Consider the following 18,366-nt stretch of genomic DNA (forward strand, 5'->3'; position numbering starts at 1 on the left):
TTTATATATCGGGTTTTGCAATCGTCGGGAAAAAGGGGGAAGCAGGGATTTTTAACGAAGTGTTGACTCCCAACCCATAAGTCATTTCTTAGGGTAATATAGCCCATTACGCATGATAAATCATTTTACAATCCTCTATGATCGTTGGGTCATCTTTTGGTATATGGACAAAATAATGGCTTGTTTGACTCGGGTAAATATCCCACAACACGTTCACTTGAGAATTTAATGAGCGTTTGTTATTCTCTTCAACAGCTTTGGATCCATAGGTGATTTGCATCTTTAACATGTTTAAAACATGTATATCCATTTTTAAATCATGTGTGGAGGAAATCTCTTTCATACAAAATTCCCAGCTCTTAGGGTTGAACTAGTGGAATTTCCCAAACTTGGACAACAAAACTTTTTGTGTTCATTTGTTGTGTGTGAATAAACTTTCTCTACTTACATTTGTTATTGTTTTAAATTTTTTAACTCCAAAATTTTCATTTTGTTGTGATCTATTTGTCTTTTTTGTTTACGGGATGAAGGGAGTGCGAAAACTCAAAGTTTTGTTTTAAGAAAAAAGAGTGCATCTAGAATGGAAATGCACAATGCACAAATGTAGAGAGAGATAATTCTAAAGAGTTTCGGTAATTTTTAAGGATTGTAAGCTCTTCTTAGTTTTTATATATCAGGTTTTGCAATCGTCGGGAAAAAGGGGGAGGCAGGGATTTTGAACTTTGTCTTGACTCCCAATTCTTAAGTCATTTCTTAGGGTAATATAGCCCGTTACACATGATAAATCACTTTACAATCATCTATGATCGTTGGGTCAGCTTTTTATAGATGGGCAAAATAATGGCTTGTTTGACTCGGCTAAATATCCCACCGCATGTTCACTTGAAAATTTAATGAGCGTTTGTTATTCTCTTCAAAAGCTTTGGATCCATAGGTTATTTGCATCTTTAACACGTTTCAAACTTGCAAAGTCATTTTTTTAGCATGTGTGGATGAAATCGCTTTCTTATAAAATTCCAAGCTGTTAGGGTTGAACTAGTGGAATTTCGCAAACTTGGACAACTAAACTTTTGTATTCATTTGTGGTGTGTGAATAAAGTCACTTTACTTACATTTTTTATTGTTTAAAATTTTTTTCCGTACATGAACTCTAAAATTTTAATTTTGTTGTGATCATTTTGCCTTTTTGGTTTACGGGATGAAGGGAGAGCAAAAACTCAAAGTTTTGATTTATGAAAAAATTGTACATCTAAATTGGAAATGCATTGTGCACAAATGTAGAGCGAGACAATTCCAAAGAGATTCTACAATTTTTTTGGATTCTAAGGTCTTTTTAGTTTTTATATATTAGGTTTTGCAATCGTCAGGAAAAAGGGGGAAGCAGGGATTTTTAACTGAGTGTTGACTCCCAAACCATAAGTCATTTCTTAGGGTAATATAGCCCGTTACGCATGATAAATCACTTGACAATCCTCTATGATCATTGGGTAAGCTTTTTGTAGATGGGAAAATAATGGCTTGGTTGAATCGGGTAAATATCCCACCACATGTTCACTTGAGAATTTAATGAGCGTTTGTTATTCTCTTCAACAGCTTTGGATCCATAGGTGATTTGCATCTTTAACATGTTTAAAACATGCATATCCATTTTTAAAGCATGTGTGGAGGAAATCTCTTTCATATAAAATTCCAAGTTGTTAGGGTTGAACTAGTGGAATTTCCCAAACTTGGACAACAAAACTTTTTGTGTTCATTTGTTGTGTGTGAATAAATTTTCTTTACTTACATTTGTTATTGTTTTAAATTTTTTAACTCCAAAATTTTCATTTTGTTGTGATCTATTTGCCTTTTTCGTTTACGGGATGAAGGGAGTGCGAAAACTCAAAGTTTTGTTTTGAGAAAAAAGTGTACATCTAGAATGGAAATGCACAATGCACAAATGTAGAGAGAGATAATTCTAAAGTGTTTCGGTAATTTTTAGGGATTGTAAGCTCTTCTTAGTTTTTATATATCAGGTTTTGTAATCGTCGGGAAAAAGGGGGAGGCAGGGACTTTTAACTTTGTCTTGACTCCCAATCCATAAGTCATTTCTTAGGGTAATATAGCCCGTTACGCATGATAAATCACTTTACAATCATCTATGATCGTTGGGTCAACTTTTTGTAGATGGGCAAAATAATAGCTTGTTTGAGTCGGGTAAATATCCCACCGCACGTTCACTTGAGAAATTAATGAGCGTTTGTTATTCTCTTCAAAAGATTTGGATCCATAGGTGACTTGCATCTTTCATATGTTTCAAACATGCAAATCCATTTTTTAAGCATGTGAGCAGGAAATTTGTTTCTTATAAAATTCCAAGCTGTTAGGGTTGCACTAGTGGAATTTCCCAAACTTGGACAACAAAACTTTTGTATTCATTTCTTGTGTGTGAATAAATTTTCTTTACTTACATTTGTTATTGTTTAAAATTTTTTTCCGTACATGAACTCTAAAATTTTCATATTGTTGTGATCTATTTGCCTTTTTGGTTTACGGAATGAAGGGAGAGCGAAAACTTAAAGTTTTGATTTATGAAAAAGGTGTACATCTAAAATGAAAATGCATAGTTCACAAATGTAGAGCGAGATAATTCCAAAGAGTTCCATAATTTTTAGGGATTCTAAGGTCTTTTTAGTATTTATATATCAGGTTTTGCAATCGTCGAAAAAAGGGGGAAGCAGGGATTTTTAACTGAGCCTTGACTCCCAATCCATAAGTCATTTCTTAGGGTAATATAGCCCGTTACACATGATAAATCACTTTACAATCATATATGATCGTTGGGTCAGCTTTTTGTAGCTGGGCAAAATAATGGTTTGTTTGACTCAGGTAAATATCCCACCACACGTTCACTTAAGAATTTATTGAGCGTTTGTTATTCTCTTCAAAAGCTTTGGATCCATAGGTGATTTGCATCTTTAACATGTTTAAAACATGCATATCCATTTTTAAAGCAAGTTTGGAGGAAATCTCTTTCTTATAAAATTCCCAGCCGTTAGGGTTGAGCTAGTGGAATTTCCCAAACATGGACAACAAAACTTTTGTGTTGATTTTTGGCGTGTGAAAAATTTTCTTTACTTACATTTGTTATTGTTTTAAATTTTTTAACTCCGACATTTTCATTTTGTTGTGATCTATTTGCCTTTTTGGTTTACTGGATGAAGGGAGAGCGAAAACGCAAAATTTTGTTTTAAGAAAAAAGAGTACATCTAGAATGGAAATGCATAATGCACAAATGTAGAGAGAGATAATTCCAAAGAATTTCTGTAATTTTTGGGGATTGTAAGCTCTTCTTAATTTTTAAATATCAGGTTTTGCAATCGTCGAGAAAAAGGGGGAGGCAGGGATTTTTAGCTGAGTCTTGACTCCCAATCCATAAATCATTTCTTAGGGTAAAATAGCCCGTTACACATGATAAATCAACTTTACAATTATCTATGATCGTTGGGTCAGATTTTTGTAGAAGGGCAAAATAATGGCTTGTTTGACTCAAGTAAATATCCCACCACACGTTCACTTCAGAATTTACTGAGCGTTTGTTATTCTCTTCAAATGCTTTGGATCCATAGGTGATTTCCATCTTTAACATGTCAAACATGCAAATCCATTTTTTAAGTATGTGTGGAGGAAATCTCTTTCTTATAAAATTCCAAGCAGTTAGGGTTGAACTAGTGGAATTTCCCAAACTTGGACAACTAAACTTTTGTATTCATTTGTGGTGTGTGAATAAATTTTCTTTACTTACATTTTTTATGGTTTTAAATTTTTTCCCGTACATGAACTCTAAAATTTTAATTTTGTATTGATCTATTTGCCTTTTTTGTTTACGGGATGAAGGGAGAGCGAATCTCAAAGTTTTGATTTATGAAAAAATTGAACATCTAAAATGGAAATGCACAGAGAAAAAATGTAGAGCGAGATAATTCCAAAGAGTTTTCATAATTTTTTTGGATTCTAAGGTCTTTTTAGTTTTTATATATTAGGTTTTGCAATCGTCGGGAAGAAGGGGGAAGCAGGGATTTTTAACTGAATGTTGACTCCCAATCCATAAGACATTTCCTAGGGTAATATAGCCCGTTACGCATGATAAATCACTTTACAATCCTCTATGATCGTTGGGTCAGCTTTTTGTAGATGGGCAAAATAATAGCTTGTTTGACTCGGGTAAATATCCCACCGCACGTTCACTTGAGAATTTAATGAGCGTTTATTATTCTCTTCAACAACTTTGGATCCACAGGTGATTTGCATCTTTAACTTGTTTCAAACATGCATATCCTTTTTTAAAGAATGTGTGGGGGAAATCTCTTTCTTATAAAATTCCAAGCTGTTAGGGTAGAACTAGTGGAATTTCCCAAACTTGGACAACAAAACTGTTGTGTTCATTTGTGGTGTGCGAATAAATTTTCTTCACTTACATTTGTTATTGTTTTAAATTTTTTTAACTCCCAAATTTTCATTTTGTTGTGATCTATTTGCCTTTTTGGTTTACGGGATGAAGGAAGAGCGAAAACTCAAAGTTTTGTTTTAAGAAAAAAGAGTACATCTAGAATGGAAATGCATAATGCACAAATGTAGAGAGAGATAATTCCAAAGAGTTTCTTTAACTTTTAGGGATTGTAAGATCTTCTTAATATTTATATATCAGGTTTTGCAATCGTCTGGAAAAAGAGGGATACATGGATTTTTAACTAACTCTTGACTCCCAATCCATAAGTCATTTCTTAGGGTAATATAGCCCGTTAGGTATGATAAATCACTTTACAATCATCTATGATTGTTGGGTCAGCTTTTTGTAGAAGGGCTAAATAATGGCTTGTTTGACTCGGGTAAATATTCCACCGCACATTCACTTCAGAATTTAATGAGCGTTTGTTATTTTCTTCAAAAGCTTTTGATCCATAGGTGATTTGCATCTTTAACATGTTTCAAACATGCAAATCCATTTTTCAAGCATGTGTGAAGGAAATCTCTTTCTTATAAAATTGAAAGATGTTAGGGTTGAACGAGTGGAAATTCCCAAACTTGGACAACAAAACTTTTGTGTTCATTTGTGGTGTGTGAATAAATTTTCTTTACTTACATTTGTTATTGTTTTAAATTTTTTAACTTCAAAATTTTTATTTTGTTGTCATCAATTTGCCTATTTGGTTTACGGGATGAAGGGAGAGCGAAAAATCAAAGTTTTATTTTAAGAAAAAAGAGTACATCTAGAATGGAAATGCACAATGCACAAATGTAGAGAGAGATAATTCGAAAGAGTTTCTCTAATTTTTAGGGATTGTAAGCTCTTCTTAGTTTTTATATGTCAGGTTTTGCAATCATCGGGAAAAAGGGGGAAGTAGGGATTTTTAACTGAGTGCTGACTCCCAATCCATAAGTCATTTCTTAGGGTTATATAGCCTGTTACGCATTATTAATCACTTTACAATCATCTTGGATCATTGGGTCAGATTTTTGTAGATAGGCAAAATAATGGCTTGTTTGTCTCGAGTAAATATCCCACCGCACGTTCACTTGAGAATTTAATGAGCGTTTGTTATTCTCGTCAAAAGTTTTGGATCCATAGGTGATTTTCATCTTTAACAAGTTTAAAAGATGCATATCCAATTTTAAAGCATGTGTGGAGGAAATCTCTTTCATATAAAATTCCAAGCTGTTAGGGTTGAACTAGTGGAATTTCCAAAACTTGGACAACAAAACTTTTGTGTTCATTTGTGGTGTGTGAATAAATTTTCTTTACTTACATTTGTTATTTTTTTGAAATTTTTTAACTCCAAAATTTTCATTTTGTTGTGATCTATTTGTCTTTTTGGTTTACGGGATGAAGGGAGAGCGAAAACTCAAAGTTTTGTTTTAAGAAAAAAGAGTACATCTAGAAGGGAAATGCAGAATGCACAAATGTAGAGAGAGATAATTTCAAAGAATTTGTTTAATTTTTAGGGATTGTAAGATCTTCTTAATTTTTATATATTAGGTTTTGCAATAGTCTGGAAAAAGAGGGAATGCAGGGATTTTTAACTGGGTCTTGACTCCCAATCCATAAGTCATTTCTTTGGGTAATATAGCCCGTTACGCATGATAAATCACTTTACAATCATCTATGATCGTTCGGTCAGCTTTTTGTAGATGGGAAAAATAATGGCTTGTTTGACTCGGGTAAATATTCCACCGTACGTTCACTTGAGAATTTAATGAGCGCTTGTTATTCTCTTCAAAAGCTTTCGATCCATAGGTGATTTTCATCTTTTTCATGTTTCAAACATGCAAATCCATTTTTTAAGCATGTGTGGAGGAAATCTCTTTCTTATAAAATTCCAAGATGTTAGGGTTGAACTAGAGGAATTTCCCAAACTTGGACAACAAAACTTTTTGTGTTCATTTGTGGTGTGTGAATAAATTTTCTTTAATTACATTTGTTATTGTTTTAAATTTTTTTAACTCCAAAATTTTCATTTTGTTGTGATCTATTTGCCTTTTTGGTTTACGGGATGAAGGGAGTGCGTAAACGCAAAGTTTTGTTTGAAGAAAAAAGAGTACATCTAGAATGGAAATCCACAATGCACAAATGTAGAGAGAGATAATTCTAAAGAGTTTCGGTAATTTTTAGGGAATGTAAGCTCCTCTTAGTTTTTGTATATTAGGTTTTGCAATCGTCGGGAAAAAGGGGGAGGCTGGGATTTTTAACTTTGTCTTGACTCCCAATCCATAAGTCATTTCTTAGGGTAATATAGCCCGTTACACATGATAAATCACTTTACAATCATCTATGATCGTTGGGTCTGCTTTTTATAGATGGGCAAAATACTGGCTTGTTTGACTTGACTAAATATCCCACCGCATGTTCACTTGAAAATTTAATGAGCCTTTGTTATTCTCTTCAAAGGCTTTGGATCCATAGGTGATTTGCATCTTTAACATGTTTCAAAGTTGCAAAGCCATTTTTTCAACATGTGTGGAGGAAATCTCTTTCTCATAAAATTCCAAGCTGTAAGGGTTGAACTAGTGGAATTTCCCAAACTTGGACAACTAAACTTTTGTATTCATTTGTGGTGTGTGAATAAATTTTCTTTACTTACATTTTTTATTGTTTTAAATTTTTTTCCGTACATGAACTCTAAAATTTTAATTTTGTTGTGATCTATTTGCCTTCTTGATTTAATGGATGAAGGGAGAGCGAAAAATCAAAGTTTTGATTTATGAAAAAATTGTACATCTAAAATGGAAATGCACAGTGCACAAATGTAGAACGAGAAAATTCCAAAGAGTTTTTGTAATTATTTTGGATTCTAAGCTCTTTTTAGTTTTTATATATCTGGTTTTGCAATCGTCGGGAAAAAGAGGGATGCAGGGATTTTTAACTTAGTGTTGACTCCCAATCCATAAGTCATTTGTTAGGGTAATATAGCCCATTACGCATGATAAATCACTTTAAAATCCTCTATGATCATTGGGTCAGCTTTTGGTATATGGGCAAAATAATGGCTTGTTTGACTCAGGTATATATCCCACCGCAGGTTCACTTGAGAATTTAATGGGTGTTGGTTATTTTCTTCAAAGGCTTATGATCCATAGGTGATTTGCATTTTTAACATGTTTAAAACATGCATATCCATTTTCAAAGCATGTGTGGAGGAAATCTCTTTCATATAAAATTCCAAGCTGTTAGGGTAGAACTAGTGGAAGTTCCACAACTTGGACAACAAAACTTTTGTGTTCATTTGTGGTGTGCAAATAAATTTTCTTTACTTAAATTTGTTATTGTTTTAAATTTTTTGCCGTACGTGAACTCTAAAATTTTCATTTTGTAGTGATCTATTTGCCTTTTTGGTTTAAAGGATGAAGAGAGAGCGAAAACTCAAAGTTTTGATTTATGAAAAAAGAGTACATCTAAAATGAAAATGAACAGTGCAAAAATGTTGAGCGAGATAATTCCAAAGAGTTTCTTTAATTTTTAGGGATTTAAAGGTCTTTTTAGTTTTTATATATAAGGTTTTCCAATCGTCGGGAAAAAGGGGGAAGCAGGGATTTTTAACTAAGTGTTGACTCCCAATCCATAAGTCATTTCTTAGGGTAATATAGCCTGTTACACATGATAAATCACTTTACAATCATCTATGATCGTTGGGTCAGCTTTTTGTAGATGAGCAAAACAATGGCTTGTTTGACTCGGGTAAATATCCCACCGCACGTTCACTTGGGAATTTAATGAGTGTTTGTTATTCTCTTCCAAAGCATTGGATCCATAGGTGATTTGCATCTTTAACATGTTTAAAACATGCATATCCATTTTTAAAGCATGTGTGGAGGAAATCTCTTTCCTATAAAATTCCAAGCTGTTAGGGTTGAACAAGTGGAATTTCCCAAACTTGGACAACAAAACTTTTGTGTTCATTTGTTGTGTGTGATTAAATTTACTTTTCTTACATTTTTTATTGTTTTAAATTTTTTAACTCCAAAATTTTCATTTTGTTGTGATCTATTTGCCTTTTTGGTTTACTGGATGAAGGGAGAGCGAAAACTCAGTTTTTTTTTATGAAAGAAGAGTACATCTAGAATGGAAATTCACAACGCACAAATGTAGAAAGAGATAATTCCAAAGAGTTTCTGTAATTTTTAGGGATTGTAAGCTCTTCTTAGTTTTTACATATCAGGTTTTGCAATCGTCGGGAAAAATGGGGAAGCCGGGATTTTTAACTGAGTCTTGACTCCCAATCCATAAGTCATTTCCTAGGGTAATATATCTCGTTACGCATGACAAATCACTTTGCAATGATCTATGATCATTGGGTCAGCTTTTTGTAAATGGGCAAAATAATGGCTTGTTTGACTCGGGTAAATATCCCATCGCACGTTCACTTTAGAATTTAATGAGCGTTTGTTACTCTCTTCAAAAGCTTTGGATCCATAGGTGATTTGCATCTTTAACATCTTTAAAACATGCATATCCATTTATAAAGAATGTGTGGAGGAAATCCCTTTCATATAAAATTTCAAGTTGTTAGGGTTGAACTAGTGGAATTTCCCAAAGTTGGACAACAAAACTTTTTGTGTTCATTTGTGGTGTGTGAATAAATTTTCTTTACTTACATTTGTTATTGTTTTAAATTTTTTAACTTCAAAATTTTCATTTTATGTAATCTATTTGCCTTTTTGGTTTACGGGATGAAGGGAGTGAGAAAACTCAAAGTTTTGTTTTAAGAAAAAAGAGTACATCTAGAATGGAAATGCACAATGCACAAATATAGAGAGAGATAATTCGAAAGAGTTTCGGTAATTTTTAGGAATTGTAAGCTCTTCTTAGTTTTTATATATCAGGTTTTGCAATCGTCGGGAAAAAGGGGGAGGCAAGGATTTTTAACTTTGTGTTTACTCCCAATCCATAAGTCATTTCTTAGGGTTATATAGCATTTTACAAATGATAAATCACTTTACAATCATCTATGATCGTTGGGTCAGCTATTTACCGATGGGCAAAATAATGGCTTGTTTGACTCGGCTAAATATCCCACTGCATGTTCACTTGAAAATTTAATGAGCGTTTGTTATTCTCTTCAAAAGCTTGGGATCCACAGTGATTTGTATCTTTAACATGTTTCAAAGTTGCAAAGCCATTTTTTCAGCATGTGTGGACGAAATCTCTTTCTTATAAAATTCCAAGCTGTTACAGTTGAAATAGCGAAATTTCCCAAACTTGGACAACTAAACTTTTGTATTCATTTGTGGTGTGTGAATAAATTTTCTTTACTTACATTTTTTATTGTTGTAAATTTTTTTCCGTACATGAACTCTGAAATTTTAATTTTGTTGTGATCTATTTGCCTTTTTGGTTTACGGGATGAAGGGAGAGCGAAAACTCAAAGTTTTGATTTATGAAAAAATTTTACATCTAAAATGGAAATGCACAGTGCAAAAATGTAGAGCGAGAAAATTCCAAAGAGTTTCTGTAATTTTTTTGGATTCTATGGTCTTTTTAGTTTTTATATATCAGGTTTTGCAATCGTCGGGAAAAAAGGGGATGTAGGGATTTTTAACTAAGTGTTGACTCCCAATCCATAAGTCATTTGTTAGGGTAATATAGCCCGTTACGCATGATAAATCACTTTACAATCCTCTATGATCGTTGGGTCAGCTTTTGGTATATGGGCAAAATAATGGCTTGTTTGACTCGGGTAAATATCCCACCTCAGGCTCACTTGAGAATTTAATGATCGTTGGTTATTCTCTTCAAAGGCTTTGGATCCATAGGTGATTTGCATTTTTAACACGTTTAAAACATGCATATCCATTTTTAAAGCATGTGTGGAGGAAATCTCTTTCATATAAAATTCCAAGCTGTTAGGGTAGAACTAGTGGAAGTTCCACAACTTGGACAACAAAACTTTTGTGTTCATTTGTGGTGAGTGAATAAATTTTCTTTACTTACATTTGTTATTGTTTTAAACTTTTTTCCGTGCGTGAATTCTAAAATTTTCATTTTGTTGTGATCTATTTGCCTTTTTGGTTTACAGGATGAAGAGAGAACGAAAACTCAAAGTTCTGATTTATGAAAAAAGTGTACATCTAAAATGAAAATGAACAGTGCAAAAATGTAGAGCGAGATAATTCAAAAGAGTTTCTTTAATTTTTAGGGATTTAAAAGTCTTTTTAGTTTTTATATATAAGGTTTTCTAATCGTCGGGAAAAAGGGGGAAGCAGGGATTTTTAACTGAGTGTTGACTCCCAATCCATAAGTCATTTCTTAGGGTAATATAGCCCGTTAAGCATGATAAATCACTTTACAATCATCTATGATCGTTGGGTCAGCTTTTTGTAGATGAGCAAAATAATGGCTTGATTGACTCGGGTAAATATCCCACCGCACGTTCACTTGGGAATTTAATGAGCGTTTGTTATTCTCTTCCAAAGCATTGGATCCAGAGGTGATTTGCATCTTTAACATGTTTAAAACATGCATATCCATTTTTATAGCATGTGTGGAGGAAATTTCTTTCTTATAAAATTCCAAGCTGTTAGGGTTGAACTAGTGGAATTTCCCAAACTTGGACAACAAAACTTTTGTGTTCATTTGTGGTGTGTGAATAAATTTACTTTACTTACATTTTTTATTGTTTTAAATTTTTTAACTCCAAAATTTTCATTTTGTTGTGATCTATTTGCCTTTTTGGTTTACGGGATGAAGGGAGAGCGAAAACTCAAAGTTTTTTTTTAAGAAAGAAGAGTACATCTAGAATGGAAATGCACAACACACAAAGGTAGAGAGAGATAATGCCTAAGAGTTTCTGTAATTTTTAGGGATTGTAAGCTGTTCTTAGTTTTTATATATCAGGTATTGCAATCGTTGGGAAAAATGGGGAAGCAGGTATTTTTAACTGAGTCTTGACTCCCAATCCATAAGTCATTTCCTAGGGTAATATATCTCATTACGCATGACAAATCACTTTACAATCATCTATGATCATTGGGTCAGCGTTTTGTAAACGGGCAAAATAATGGCTTGTTTGTCTCCGATAAATATCCCACCGCACGTTCACTTTAGAATTAAATGAGCATTTGTTATTCTCTTCAAAAGTTTTGTATCCATAGGTGATTAGCATCTTTAACATGTTTAAAACATGCATATCCATTTTTAAAAGCATGTGGGGAGGAAATCTCTTTCATATAAAATTCCAAGCTGTTGGGGTTGAACAAGTGGAATTTGCCAAACTTGGACAACAAAACTTTTTGTGTTCATTTTAGGTGTGTGAATAAATTTTCTTTACTTACATTTGTTATTTTTTAAAATTTTTTAACTCCAAAATTTTCATTTTGTTGTGATCTATTTGCCTTTTTGGTTTACGGGATGAAGGGAGTGCGAAAACTCAAAGTTTTGATTTATGAAAAAAGAGTACATCTAAAATGAAAATGCACGGTGTACAAATATAGAGCGAGATAATTCGAAAAAGTTTCAGTAATTTTTAGGGATTGTAAGCTCTTCTTAGTTTTTATGTATCAGGTTTTGCAATCGTCTGGAAAAAGGGGGAAGCAGGGATTTTTAAATGAGTCTTGACTCCCAATCCATAAGTCATTTCTTTGGGTAGTATAGCCCATTACGCATGATAAATCACTTTGCAATCATCTATGATTATTGGCTCAGCTTTTTGTAGATGGGCAAAATAATGGCTTGTTTGTCTCGGGTAAATATCCCATCACACGTTCACTTTAGAATTTAATGAGCGTTTGTTATTCTCTTCAAAAGTTTTGGATCCATAGGTGATTTGCATCTTTAACATGTTTAAAACATGCATATCCATTTTTATAGCATGTGTGGAGGAAATTTCTTTCTTATAAAATTCCAAGCTGTTAGGGTTGAACTAGTGGAATTTCCCAAACTTGGACAACAAAACTTTTGTGTTCATTTGTGGTGTGTGAATAAATTTTCTTTACTTACATTTGTTATTGTTTTAAATTTTTTAACTGCAAAATTTTCATTTTGTTGTGATGTATTTGCCTTTTTGGTTTATGGGATGAAGGGAGAGCGAAAACTCAAAGTTTTGATTTATCAAAAAATTGTACATCTAAAATTAAAATGCACAATGCACAAATGTAGAGCGAGATAATTCCAAAGAGTTTCTGTAATTTTTAGGGATTCTAAGGTCTTTTTAGTTATTATATATCAGGTTTTGCAATCGTCGGGAAAGTGGGGGAAGCAGGGATTTTTAACTGATTCTTGACTCCAAATCCATTAGTCATTTCTTAGGTTAATATAGCCCGTTACGCATGATAAATTAATTTAAAACCATCTATGATCGTTGGGTCAGCTTTTTGTAGATGGGCAAAATAATGGCTTGGTTGACTTGGGTAAATATCCCACCGCACGTTCACTTGAGAATTTAATGAGCATTTGTTATTCTCTTCAAGAGCTTTGGATCCATAGGTGATTTGCATCTTTAACATGTTTAAAACATGCATATCCATTTTTAAAGCGTGTGTGGAGGAAATCTCTATCTTATAGAATTCCAAGCTGTTAGGGTTGAACTAGTGGAATTTCCCAAACTTGGACAACAAAACTTTTGTGTTCATTTGTGGTGTGTGAATAAATTTTCTTTAGTTACTTCTGTTATTGTTTTAAATTTTTTAACTACAAAACTTTCATTTGGTTGTGATCTATTTGCCTTTTTATGTTTACGGGATGAAGGGAGAGCGAAAACTCAAAGTTTTGTTTTAAGAAAAAAGAGTACATCTAGAATGGAAATGCACAATGCATAAATGTAGAGAGAGATGATTCGAAAGAGTTTTTGTAATTTTTAGGGTTTGTATGCTCTTCTTATTTTTTATTTATCAGGTTTTGCAATCGTCGAGAAAAAGGGGGAGGCATGGATTTTTAACTGAGTCTTGACTCCCACTCCATAAGTCATTTCTTAGGGTAATATAGCCCGTAACACATGATAAATCACTTTACAATCATCTATGATCGTTGGGTCAGCTTTTTATAGATGGGCAAAATAATGGCTTGTTTGACTCGGGTAAATATCCCACCGCATGTTCACTTGAATATTTAATGAGCGTTTCTTGTGCTCTTCAAAAGCTTTGGATCCATAGGTGATTTGCATCTTTAACATGTTTCAAACTTGCAAAGCAATTTTTTCAGCATGTGTGGAGGAAATCTCTTTGCTATAAAATTCCCAGCTGTTAGGGTTGAGCTAGTGGAATTTCCCAAACATGGACAACAAAACTTTTGTAATCATTTGTTGTGTGTGAATAAATTTTCTTTACTTACATTTGTTATTGTTTTAAATTTTTTAACTCCAAAATTTTCATTTTGTTGTGATCTATTCGCCTTTTTGGTTTACGGGATGAAGGGAGAGCGAAAACGCAAAACTTTTTTTTAAGAAAAACGAGTTCATCTAGAATGCAAATGCACAATGCACAAATGTAGAGAGAGATAATTCCAAAGAGTTTCTGGAATTTTTGGGGATTGTAAGCTCTTCTTAATTTTTAAATATCAGGTTTTGCAATCGTCGGGAAAAAGGGGGAGGCAGGGATTTTTAACTGAGTCTTGACTCCCAATGCATAAGTCATTTCTTAGAGTAATATAGCCCATTACGCATGATAAATCCCTTTACAATCATCCATGATCGTTGGGTCAGCTTTTTGTAGATGGGGAAAATAATGGGTTGTTTGACTCGGGTAAATATCCCACCGCACGTTCACTTGAGAATTTAATGAGCGTTTGTTCTTCTCTTCAACAACTTTTTGGATCCATAGGTGATTTGCATCTTTAACATGTTTCAAACATGCATATCCTTTTTTATAGCATGTGTGGAGAAAATGCCTTTCTTTTAAAATTCCAAGCTGTTAGGGTTGAACAAGTGGAATTTCCCAAACATGGACAACAAAACTGTTGTGTTCATTTGTGGTGTGTGAATAAATTTTCTTCACTTACATTTGTTATTGTTTTAAATTTTTTAACTCCAAAACATTCATTTTGTTGTGATCTATTTGCGTTTTTGGTTTACGAGATGAAGGGAGAGCGAAAAATCAAAGTTTTGTTTTAAGAAAAAAGAGTACATCTAGAATGGAAAAGCACAATGCACACTTGTTGGGAGAGATAATTCCAAAGAGTTTCTGTAATTTTTAAGGATTGTAAGCTCTTCTTAGTTTTTATATATCAGGTTTTGCAATCGTCGGCAAAAAGGGGGAGGCAGGGATTTTTAACTTTGTCTTCACTCCCAATCCATAAGTCATTTCTTAGGGTAATATAGCCCGTTACGCATGATAAATCACTTTACAATCATCTATGATCATTGGGTTAGCTTTTTGTAGATGGGCAAAATAATGGCTTGTTTGAATCGGGTAAATATCCCACCGCACGTTGACTTGAGAATTTAATGAGCGTTTGTTATTCTCTTCAAAAGCTTTGGATCCATTGGTGATTTGCATCTTTAACATGTTTCAAACATGCAAATCTATTTTTTAAGCATGTGAGGAGGAAATCTGTTTCTAATAAAATTCCAAGCTGTTAGGGTTGCACTGGTGGAATTTTCCAAACTTGGACAACAAAACTTTTGTATTCATTTGTTGTGTGTGAATAAATTTTCTTTATTTACATTTGTTATTGTTTAAAATTTTTTTTCGTACATGAACTCTAAAATTTTAATTTTGTTGTGATCTATTTGCCTTTTTGGTCTAAGGGATGAAGGGAGAACGAAAACTCAAAGTTTTGATTTATGATAAAATTATACATCTTAAATGGAAATGCACTGTGCACAAATATAGAGCGAGATAATTCCAAATATTTTCTGTAATTGTTTTGGATTCTAAGGTCTTTTTATTTTTTATATATCAGGTTTTGCAATCGTCGGGAAAAAGGGGGAAGCAGGCATTTTTAACTGAGTGTTGACTCCCAATCCATAAGTCATTTCTTGGGGTAATATAGCCGGTTACGCATGATAAATCACTTTACAATCCCCTGTGAACGTTGGGTCAGCTTTTTGTAGATGGGGAAAATAATGGCTTGTTTGACTCGGGTAAATATACCACCGCCCGTTCAGTTGAGAATTTAATGAGCGTTTGTTATTCTCTTCAACATCTTTGGATTCATAGGTGATTTGCATCTTTAACATGTTTAAAACATGCATATCCATTTTTAAAGCATGTGTGGAGGAAATCTCTTTCATATAAAATTCCAAGCTGTTAGGGTTGAACTAGTGGAATTTCCCAAACTTGGACAAAAAAACTTTTTGTGTTCATTTTTGGTGTGTGAATAAATTTTCTTTACTTACATTTGTTATTGTTTTAAATTTTTTAACTCCAAAATTTTCATTTTTTGTGATCGATTTGCCTTTTTGGTTTACGGGATGAAGGGAGTGCGAAAACTCAAAGTTTTGTTTTAAGAAAAAAAGCGTACATCTAGAATGGAAATGCACAATGCAAAAATGAAGAGAGAGATAATTTTAAAGATTTTCGGTAATTTTTAGGGATTGTAAGCTCTTCTTAGTTTTTATATATCAGGTTTTGCAATCGTCGGGAAAAAGGGGGAGGCAGGGATTTTTAACTTTGTCTTGACTCCCAATCCATAAGTAATTTTTTAGGGTAATATAGCCCATTACGCATGATAAATCAATTTACAATCATCTATGATCGTTGGATCAGCTTTTTGTAGATGGGCAAAATAATGGCTTGGTTGACTCGGGTAAATATCCCACCGCCCGTTCACTTGAGAATTTAATGAGCGTTTTTTTTTCCTCTTCAAAAGCTTTGGATCCATAGCTGATTTTCATCTTTAACATGTTTCAAACATGCAAATCCATTTTTTAAGCATGTGTGGTGGAAATCTCTTTCTTATAAAATTCCAAGCTGTTAGGGTTGAACTAGTGAAATTTCCAAAACTTGGTCAACAAAACTTTTTTATTCAAATGTGGTGTGAATAAATTTTTTTGACTTACATTTGTTAATTTTTTAATTTTTTTTTCCGTACATGAACTCTAAAATTTTAATTTTGTTGTGATCTATTTGCCTTTTTGGTTTACGGGATGAAGGGAGAGCGAAAACTAGAAGTTTTGATTTATGAAAAAAGTCTACATCTAAAATGAAAATGCACAATGCACAAATGTAGCGCGAGATAATTCCAAAGAGTTTCTGTAATTTTTAGGGATTCTAAGGTCTTTTTACTTTTTATATATCAGGTTTTGCAATCGTCGGGAAAAAAGGGCGAAGTAGGTATTTTTAACTGAGTGTTCACTCCCAAACCATAAGTCATTTCATAGGGTAATATAGCCCATTACGCATGATTAATCACTTTACAATCATCTATGATCGTTGCGTCAGCTTTTTGTAGATGGGCAAAATTATGGCTTGTTTGACTCGGGTAAATATCCCACCCCATGTTCACTTGAGAATTTAATGAGCGATTTTTATTCTCTTCAAAAGCTTTGGATCCATAGGTGATTTGCATCTTTAACATGTTTAAAACATGCATATCCATTTTCAAAACATGTGTAGAGGAAATCTTTTTCTCATAAAATTCCAAGCTGTTAGGGTTGAACTAGGGGAATTTCCCAAACTTGGACAACAAAACATTTGTGTTCATTTGTGGTGTGTGAATAAATTTTCTTTACCTACATTTGTTATTGTTTTAAATTTTTTAACACCAAAATTTTCACTTTTTGTGATCTATTTGCCTTTTTGGTTTACCGGATGAATGGAGAACAAAAACTCAAAGTTTAGTTTTAAGAAAAAAGAGTACATCTAGAATGGAAATGCACAATGCACAAATGTAGGGAGAGATAATTCCAAAGAGTTTCGGTAATGTTTAGGGATTGTAAGCTCTTCTTAGTTTTTATATATCAGGTTTTGCAATCGTCGGGAAAAAGGGGGAGGCAGGGATTTTTAACTTTGTCTTGACTCCCAATCCATAAGTCATTTCTTAGGGTAATATAGCCCATTATGCATGATAAATCAATTTACAATCATCTATGATCATTGGATCAGCTTTTTGTAGATGGGCAAAATAATGGCTTGGTTGACTCGGGTAAATATCCCACCACACGTTCACTTGAGAATTTAATGAGCGTTTTTTATTCTCTTCAATAGCTTTGGATCCATAGGTGATTTGCATCATTAACATGTTTCAAACATGCAAATCCATTTTTTAAGCAAGTGAGGAGGAAATCTGTTTCTTATAAAATTCCAACCTGTTAGGGTTGCACTAGTGGAATTTCCAAATTTGGACAACATAACTTTTCTATTCATTTGTTGTGTGTGAATAAATTTTCTTTACTTACATTTGTTATTGTTTTAAATTTTTTTCCGTACATGAACTCTAAAATTTTCATTTTGTTGTGATCTATTTGCCTTTTTGGTTTACGGGATGAAGGGAGAGCGAAAACTCAAAGATTTGATTTATGAAAAAGGTGTACATCTAAAATGAAAATGCATAGTGCACAAATGTAGGGCGAGATAATTCCAAGGAGTTTCCATAATTTTTAGGGATTCTTAGGTCTTTTTAGTATTTATATATCTGGTTTTGCAATCGTCGAAAAAAAGGGGGAAGTAGGGATTTTTAACTGAGTCTTGACCACCAATCCATAAATCATTTCTTAGGGTAAAATAGTCTGTTACACAGGATAAATCACTTTACAATCATCTATGATCGTTGGGTCAACTTTTTGTAGAAGGGCAAAATAATGGCTTGTTTGACTCGGGTAAATATCCCACCACACGTTCACTTGAGAATTTAATGAGCGTTTGTTATTCTCTTCAAAAGCTTTGGATCCATAGGTGATTTCCATCTTTAACATGTCAAACATGCAAATCCATTTTTTAAGTATGTGTGGAGGAAATCTC

This window comes from Aristolochia californica, unplaced genomic scaffold (assembly GCF_029961685.1).
Source record: "Aristolochia californica isolate CCGP_79_NKW_82.1479 unplaced genomic scaffold, dmAriCali1.0.hap1 SCAF_1, whole genome shotgun sequence".
NCBI lineage: Eukaryota > Viridiplantae > Streptophyta > Magnoliopsida > Piperales > Aristolochiaceae > Aristolochia > Aristolochia californica.